Here is an 8131-nt window from a genome sequence, read left to right as displayed (position 1 = left end):
GTAATACCGATAATTTCAAATTGGTTAATATGACCTCTGATTCTCTTTCTGAAGTGAAAAATGAAGTTATTCTTCCTAATTGCTCGAATTCGAATTCTCAATCTTCCCCTGATGTTGCTAATTTGAAGAACCATGACAATCCTTATTTGTTTAATTCCGAAAATTCCAAAATGGTTAGTATGGCTTTTGATTCCACTCTTGCAGTGAAATATGAAGCTATTCTACCTAATAGTTCGAATTTGAATCCTCAATGTCCCCCAGTTGTTGCTAATTTGGAAAATCATGATAGTCCCTGTTTGTTTAATACCGAATGCTCTTCTCCTTCTGTGATTTTTCATAGTTCGGTTATTCCCTCAAAAGTTTTGACGGATCCAATTGAAGTTCTGAGTCAATCAGTTGTTGAATTTGAAAAGGATATCGTTCAACTTTGTAGTCCAGGAGAGAAAAATTCGATGATCTCTTTTTGGAATGGTTTATCTGTTAAAGAAAAAGAAGGATTTGTTCATGGTTTGAGATTCACGAAAAAGAAATATAACAATGGAATTGAAACTGATGATGACAAGATGGATGCTATTGATGATGTAAAGAAGATCTCATTGGTTAGTCAAAGGAATGAAATTCTGATGAACTGGAAAGATTTGTCCGACAAGAAAAAAGGAAAAATAATCCACAAGCTCTGTACTAGCAAAGTTAAAAAAATGGCTGAAGCTAATTTCGGGAAGAACAGAATTCCAATCAAGTCCTCCTGTTCTCTTTTTCCTTCTTCGGTTAACATGAAGATTTCCTCTGATTTTGAAGCTTCTGATGGTCTTCAAAAAGTTGGTGAAACTGTGATTAAGCTATTTCCTGAAGGGGATCCTAAATTGAATTTAAATGAACCAGTGAGTGTTGATCTTCAAGAAATTTGCTCTCTACAATCGGTGGTTAAGGAAAAGAAAAAGCAAAGGAAAATTAAGATTGATGAAATGGTGAGTAAACAGTTGGAACAAGTGTGCAATGAGATTAAATTTCATTTCCCTAGCAAGTTCAATCATATTGAAATTGGAAATAAGGGAATGTTCAATTTTAACTATGCTGATCCGGAAGATAAGGGCAATTTTGTCCAAATGATGGTAGATGAAGAGGAGGATAAAAAAGGAAGCATCCAAAACAGTAATGGAGGGCTTCTTATCACTGAAAACATGCTGGAACAAATGAAGAATGGGGAGATAAAGAACAAGGTGAATTTGAATGCTCCCATAATGGTTTCGGATGATTTAAAAACAAATGAACCTGTGCAAGTGTTGGTGGAAGAAAAGAGTGAAGGCAAAGTCTCATATGCTGAAAAAGTGAGTGGAAAGAAATTGAATGCTGCTAACCTTATATCAAAAATTAAAAAGAAAGCAGATCTTCCGGTTGGTGCTGTAGAAATGCCCATTAGTGACATTCTGAAAGGATGCAGTCCGTTTAAGACTATGTTGTATGGTTATTTCATTGATAAACATGTTAATTTTTTTAATGTTAACAAGTTTGCACATAACATGTGGAAGAGATATGGCTTGGAAGAGGTTATGGTAAATGAAGAAGGTATTTATTTCTTTAGATTCAGTTCAGAACAAGGTATGCTAAATGTTCTTGAAGGAGGAGTATGGATGATTTTTGATAGTGCCTTCATAGTGAGAAGATGGACAACTGGAATTAGTTCAGCGAGAGATCAACATGACAAGGTTCCGGTTTGGGTAAAAATCTATAATGTTCCTTTGGAATATTGGAATGGAACTGGGCTTAGTCATATTGCTTGGGAAATTGGAAAACCTCTTGATGTGGATGCTCATACTGCCAAGATGTGTCAAGAACATTGGGGAAGGCCTGCATTTATGAGAATTTTAATCGAAATGTCGGCTGCTAATGAATGGCTCAAAGAGATAGAAGTATTCTCCTCGGATCTTGTAACTGGTGAAAGAATCTCTTCTAAATGCAAAATTGAATACGCCTGGAATCCATCAAAATGTTCTCATTGTAAGGTTTATGGTCATAGAGATGCTACCTGTGGAATTATTTTAGCTAAGGAATCCAATTCTCTTAAGACTTCAAAAGTTGGCGAAGAGAATAAAGAGGAGAAAAAAATTGATCTTATGGAAGTTCTTATTGCTAGTACAAAATCTGTGCAGGAAGATCAAGATGGATTTCAAACTGTTGTTAAAAGAAATAAGGGAAATAATATGGGAGAAAATTCAAAGGAAGAAATGAAGAATAAAAAGCAAAATGCGAATCAAGGGCAAAAAGGGAAAAGTTATGGAGGAGAAAAAACTGAAAACGGAACTAAAGCAAGCTTGCAGGGGCAAAAAGGGAATAAAAGTGTTAAATCAGTTATGACGACTGAAGGAAATCAATGGAATAAAGGAAAAGGATCACAGGGGTATAATGGGAAAAATCAAATTATGAAGGGAAGTTTTTATAGCAGAAATTTCGAGCAGGGGCAGACAAGTAATAATGATTATATGTTGAATAAGAGGGAGAATAATGCTGCGAATTTGATGGGAGAAAAGGATGTGGCAGGTTTTTCTCATGGCAGTGGAAAAAATGAGGAAGAAGTAAAATCTGAAGACAGAGGAAAAATTAAAGTTGTTGGACAGAAATATGTTCCGAAATCTGGGCTGGACTTCAAAATTAGCTCGAATTTTGATTCTAAGCCTCATTCTCTGAAGTCTAACAGCCCTTTTAATTTTTCAACTAATAATAAATTTGATGTTCTCAATAATTTGGAAGAAGAGAATCCTTTTGTTTTTGCGAAGAAGGGAGTTGATGAGGCTGATTTAGATTACTTGGATTCAGTGGATCAAATGGAGGTGATAGGAGGTATCCCTTTGACTGATACCAACATGGAATCATCTTCCCAATGACGATTAGCTTCGGGATTTGGAATGTTAGGGGCTTTAATTTCTCCCCTAAACAAAAAGAGATAAGAAAGTTGATGGATTCAAATAATTTGAGCCTTCTTGCTATTCTGGAACCTCAAGTTAATTTTAATAAACTTGAAGTGAATTGTGATAAGATATTTAGATCTTGGAAGTGGATTGCTAATAAAGGAACGGGTCATACGTCTCGTATTATTATTGGATGGAATCCTAACCTTTTTAATGTCAACTTGATTGATCACAATGATCAAGTTTTTCATTATAAAGTTTCTTTTCCCCATAATAATAAGTATGTTTTCTGTTCTATCGTTTATGCAGCTAATAAATATATGGACAGGAGGGCTTTATGGGCTTCCTTAGTTCTTCATAAAGGGTTAGTTAAGAATGATCCTTGGCTTGTTGGAGGAGATTTTAATGTCACTCTTAATCTCAACGAGAGTACTATGGGATCCTCAAGATATTCTAAAGGCATGGTGGAATTCCTTGAGTGCATCAATTCTATCGAAATCCAAGACATCAACAGCAATGGGTTGAACTTCACTTGGAACCAAAAACCGAAGGGTATTAATGGAATTTTGAAAAAGCTTGATCGTGTTATGGGTAACAGCAGGTTGTTAGATGAGTTCCCTTCAATTTATGCTTCTTTTCTCCCGTATGGAATTTCAGATCACAGCCCAATTGTTATCAAATTACCATTGAAGATCAAATTTAAAGTCCTCCCTTTCAAATTCCCTAATGTGCTTACTTTGAACCCGGAGCTGAAAATTTTGGTGGAAAAGCAATGGAAAGTTGAAGTTCAGGGAATCAAAATGTTTTGTTTAATTCAAAAACTCAAAAATCTCAAGAAACCCATTCGCAAATTGTTAAAAAATCAGGGGCATTTCTCGGAAAATGTTATCCATCTCCGAAAAGAATTGGAAGCAGTTCAATCTGATCTTGAATTGGATCCTTTCAATGTTCAACTTCGTGAATTAGAAGCTATTTTTCTTGGAGAATTCAAAAAAGCTTGCGAGAAAGAGGAAAATTTTTTAAGACAAAAAGCTAAAATCCACTGGCTTAAAGAAGGAGACAGCAATTCGAAATTTTTTCACAGAATTGTTAAGGGAAGATCTCACAAAAACAGAATTGAAGCAATCATGAACAGAAGAGGGGAATGGCTGGAGGGTGAGGCAGTTTATAAAGAATTCGTGGATTATTTCAAAGAATTTCTCGGCACTGAAGTTCCCTGTTCTGATATTCATTTGCTGAGTTCTTTATATTTTAAAAAATTAGATCTTGTGGATGCTGCTGAGATGATCAAAATTGTGACAAATGAGGAAATTAAATCTGCTCTTCTTGATATTGAGGATGATAAATCTCCTGGACCTGATGGTTTTTCTGCTAAATTTTTTAAATCTATGTGGTCGATTGTTGAGGAGGATTTCTGTCTTGCTGTCAAGGAATTTTTTGCTAGTGGGAAAATCCTCAAAGAAGTTAACGCTACTGTCATTGCTTTAATTCCTAAAGTTGACTCTCCTGGAAAAGTTAGTGACTTTAGACCTATCTCCTGCTGTTCGGTTATATATAAATGCATAAGCAAAGTTATTGTGGCTCGAATAAGAAATCATTTGGGTTCTATTGTTGCTGAAAATCAGTCAGCGTTTATTCCAGGCAGATCGATCACTGACAACATTCTTCTCTCGCAAGAACTCGTCAGGGGATACCATAGAGCTCGAGGTTTTTCTAGATGTGCTCTAAAGGTGGACATCCAAAAAGCTTATGATTCTGTAAGCTGGTCTTTTTTACAGGATATCCTTTTTCTTTTTGGATTTCAACCGGCTATGATAAAGTGGATCATGCAATGCGTTTCCTCTCCTTCGTACATGATCAGCATAAACGGGTCTTTCCATGGTTATTTTGAAGGAAAGAGAGGTCTTCGCCAGGGATGTCCTTTATCTCCCTATCTTTTTACATTGGTCATGGAGGTTTTTAATTTGATTCTTTAAAGACGAATAACATGTGAGCCTCTATTCAAGTTCCATTGGAAATGCAAGAAGATCAAGCTTACACATCTGTGTTTTGCCGATGATTTGATGATTTTTTGTTACGGCAATTCGGCTTCGGTTAGAGTGATAAAAGAGAGCCTTGAAGAATTCGCTGGAGTAGCCGGTCTTCATCCTAATTTTTCTAAAAGCCACATTTTTTTTCGGTAATGTCAAAGCTAATGTGAAGGGTAAAATTTTGGACACTCTTCTTTTTGTTGAAGGAAAATTACCAATGCGATACCTAGGAATTCCTCTAATTTCAACAAGATTATTTATTCGTGATTGCAAAGGTCTTGTTGATAAAGTTAGATGTAGACTTGGTGATTGGAGAAACAAATTTCTCTCTTACGCTGGAAGATTGCAGCTTATATCTTCAGTTCTTTTTTCTCTTCCAGTGTATTGGGCATCTTGTCTTCTTATCCCAGCGGCTACTACAAAGGAAATTGAGAAGTTGATGAAGAATTTCCTTTGGGACTGTGATGAGTCTAAGAAAGGAAGGGCTAAAGTTGCTTGGTCCTCAATTTGTAAACCATTGGAGCATGGAGGTTTGGGTTTGAGAAATCTTAGAGCTTGGAATAAAGCGATTCTTTCTAAGAGAATTTGGATGATCCTTTCTAATTATGATTCTATTTGGGTTAAATGGATCAATACTAATGTTCTTAAAGGGAGATGTTTTTGGGATGTCCAAGAAAAGCAAGATATGAGCTGGAGTTGGAGAAATTTGATTAGATTGAGACCTTATTTCCGAATTCATTTTTGTACTAAGGTGGGGAATGGAGCCAACACTTTTATGTGGTATGACGATTGGAATTCTCTTGGAGCTCTTTCTTATGTCCTTTCTCCTAGGGAGATTGCTAGTGCTGGATTTAGAATATCAGACAAAGTTAAAGATGTTATATCTGATATTTCTTGGTTTTGGCCTGCTGAATGGCTTTTGATAATCCCTCAATTGAATGATTATCAATTGCCGAAACTTGATCCCTTGGTTGCTGATAAAGTTCTTTGGAGGGAAAGGAATGGTCAAAAGGTGGAGTTTGATATTCAACAAGTCTGGAAAGATTTAAGCAATTATGATCAAAAGGTTCCGTGGGTCCATATTGTTTGGTTCAAGCAATGCATCCCTAGACTCAGCTTTATCCTTTGGTTGGCTATTCAAGAGAGACTGACAACTCAAGACAGAATGAGATTTTGGGACAAAAATAAGAATCTCAAATGTTCTTTATGCAACATACAGCCGGATTCGCATAGCCACTTGTTCTTTGAATGCAATTATTCTTCACTAGTCTGGAAAGTTGTGAAGGATAAAGTGGGGATTAGAAGTAATTCTCATGGATGGAAAGAGTTAATTGAAGAACTTCAAGTCTTGTTTAAAGGGAAAAGCATTCAAATCTTTATTATGAAGATTGCTTTTGCTGCCGCTGTTTATTTCATTTGGAGAGAGAGAAATTGCAGACTTTTCAGAAAAGGAAAGACTGATGAGATGAAAATTGCTTTGAACATTTTGAAGAAATCCGCCTCAAACTTATTGGTCTTAAGGGTGAATTTTTGGGGTTTGATAATGACGTTAAAACAAAGTGGGGTGTTCCTGTGGGAAAGAAAAATCATGATTTTTTTAATGATCAAAGGAATTGACGGTCTTGGGTTTAACAATTTTCCTTTAAAAATTGTTTTGCTTATCGGTTTTATCCCGATTTTCTTGAGGATTGTTCCTTTAGAAGTGGTTTTTATTATGCAAATGGGTTTCATTCCCATTTTAAGTTGTTTTCCTCCTTGGCAACTTGGAGTCTCCACTTTGGTGGGTGCCACTGCTAGTTCGATTAGCAAGTGGTGGGATAATTACCCGTCAATACCAGGGATTGGGTACGTTTTCCTTAAACTGTACCACAAATGGGTTGGTTGTTTCCCTTGTAACTATAAAAACAACCACTTCAAGATCTTATGGCATAAGTGTATGGTTACTGCTATCCGGTTTATCCCGGATTTCATTGGAAATTTTTCCTTTGAAGTGGATTATTTCATTTTGCATTTGGGTTTGATCCCCATTAGTTGGTGTTTTTATCCTAGGCAACTAGGATTCTCCACTTATGTGGGTGCCACTGCTAGTTCAATTAGCAAGTGGTGGGATATTCACCCGGCAATACACGGGATTGGGTACGTTAACCTTAGACTGTACCACTTACAGGTTGGTTGTTTCCTTTGTAATCATAAAAACAACCACATTTGGAGCCTTATGGATCCTTGTTTGCTTATTGCTGTCTGGTTTATCCCAGATTTCATTGGAAATCTTTCCTTTGAAGTGGTCATTTTTTTAAAGCAAATGGGTTTGATCCCCGTCAGTTGGAAATTTCTTCCTAGGCAACTAGGAATCTCCACTCTTGTGGGTGCCACTGCTAGTTCGATTAGCAAGTGGTGGGATATTTACCCGTTAATACACTGGATTGGGTACGTTAACCTTAGACTGTACCACAATTGGGTTGGTTGTTTCCTTTGTTATCATAAAAACAACCACTTTGGGACCTTTCAAACTCTTTGGTTTTACCAAAAATTTAATGCTAATCGGTCTATCCCGGTTATCATTGGTATTTTTGCCTTTGATGTGGAATTTGGAGGTTTTATTCTTAATCTTTTAAGGATTAACCTTCAGGGGTATTTTTGGAATACTCTCTTTAAAAAAGGAATTGACGGGCTGCATTTGTTTGGATGGATTCCTAAGAAGAAAGTTGGTGATCTTGATTTTTTTAATCTTGAGGATTATGGTATCATTGCGATTATGAGCCTTTTAATTGTTAGAAGTTGGGATTTAATTCAAGGGCAAGTTTGGAATATTTGGAACATTATATTGGAAGATTTGTTGAAGAGTAATTGGTTTATTTTGGGCAAGAAAGAAGTTGTAAACAAATTGAAGAAAATTTGGAAATGGTGGGATTTGTTGGAAAGTAACGGTTTTAGCAACGTACTTTCTTGTGGTTTGAAGATTATATTTTGGAGTTTATTAGACATTAAAGTGAAGATTGGAAAGAATACTAGCAATTATTGTGTGGAGAAGATTGGGAATAATTGCATGAAGAGTATAGTTCAAAGTTCAAAGTTCATTGCTATTATTGGTGGTAGCTTGGAGTGGAAACATTTGCAAATTATTGATGATATGAATGATTTGGCCAATGATTCTCTCGATTTGGAAGTTCCTTGGAAGCATTGGAAGACAATCTT

This window comes from Lactuca saligna, chromosome 9 (genome assembly GCF_052625555.1).
Source record: "Lactuca saligna cultivar CGN05327 chromosome 9, ASM5262555v1, whole genome shotgun sequence".
Taxonomy (NCBI): domain Eukaryota; kingdom Viridiplantae; phylum Streptophyta; class Magnoliopsida; order Asterales; family Asteraceae; genus Lactuca; species Lactuca saligna.
Note: the sequence above shows the minus strand (reverse complement) of the source record.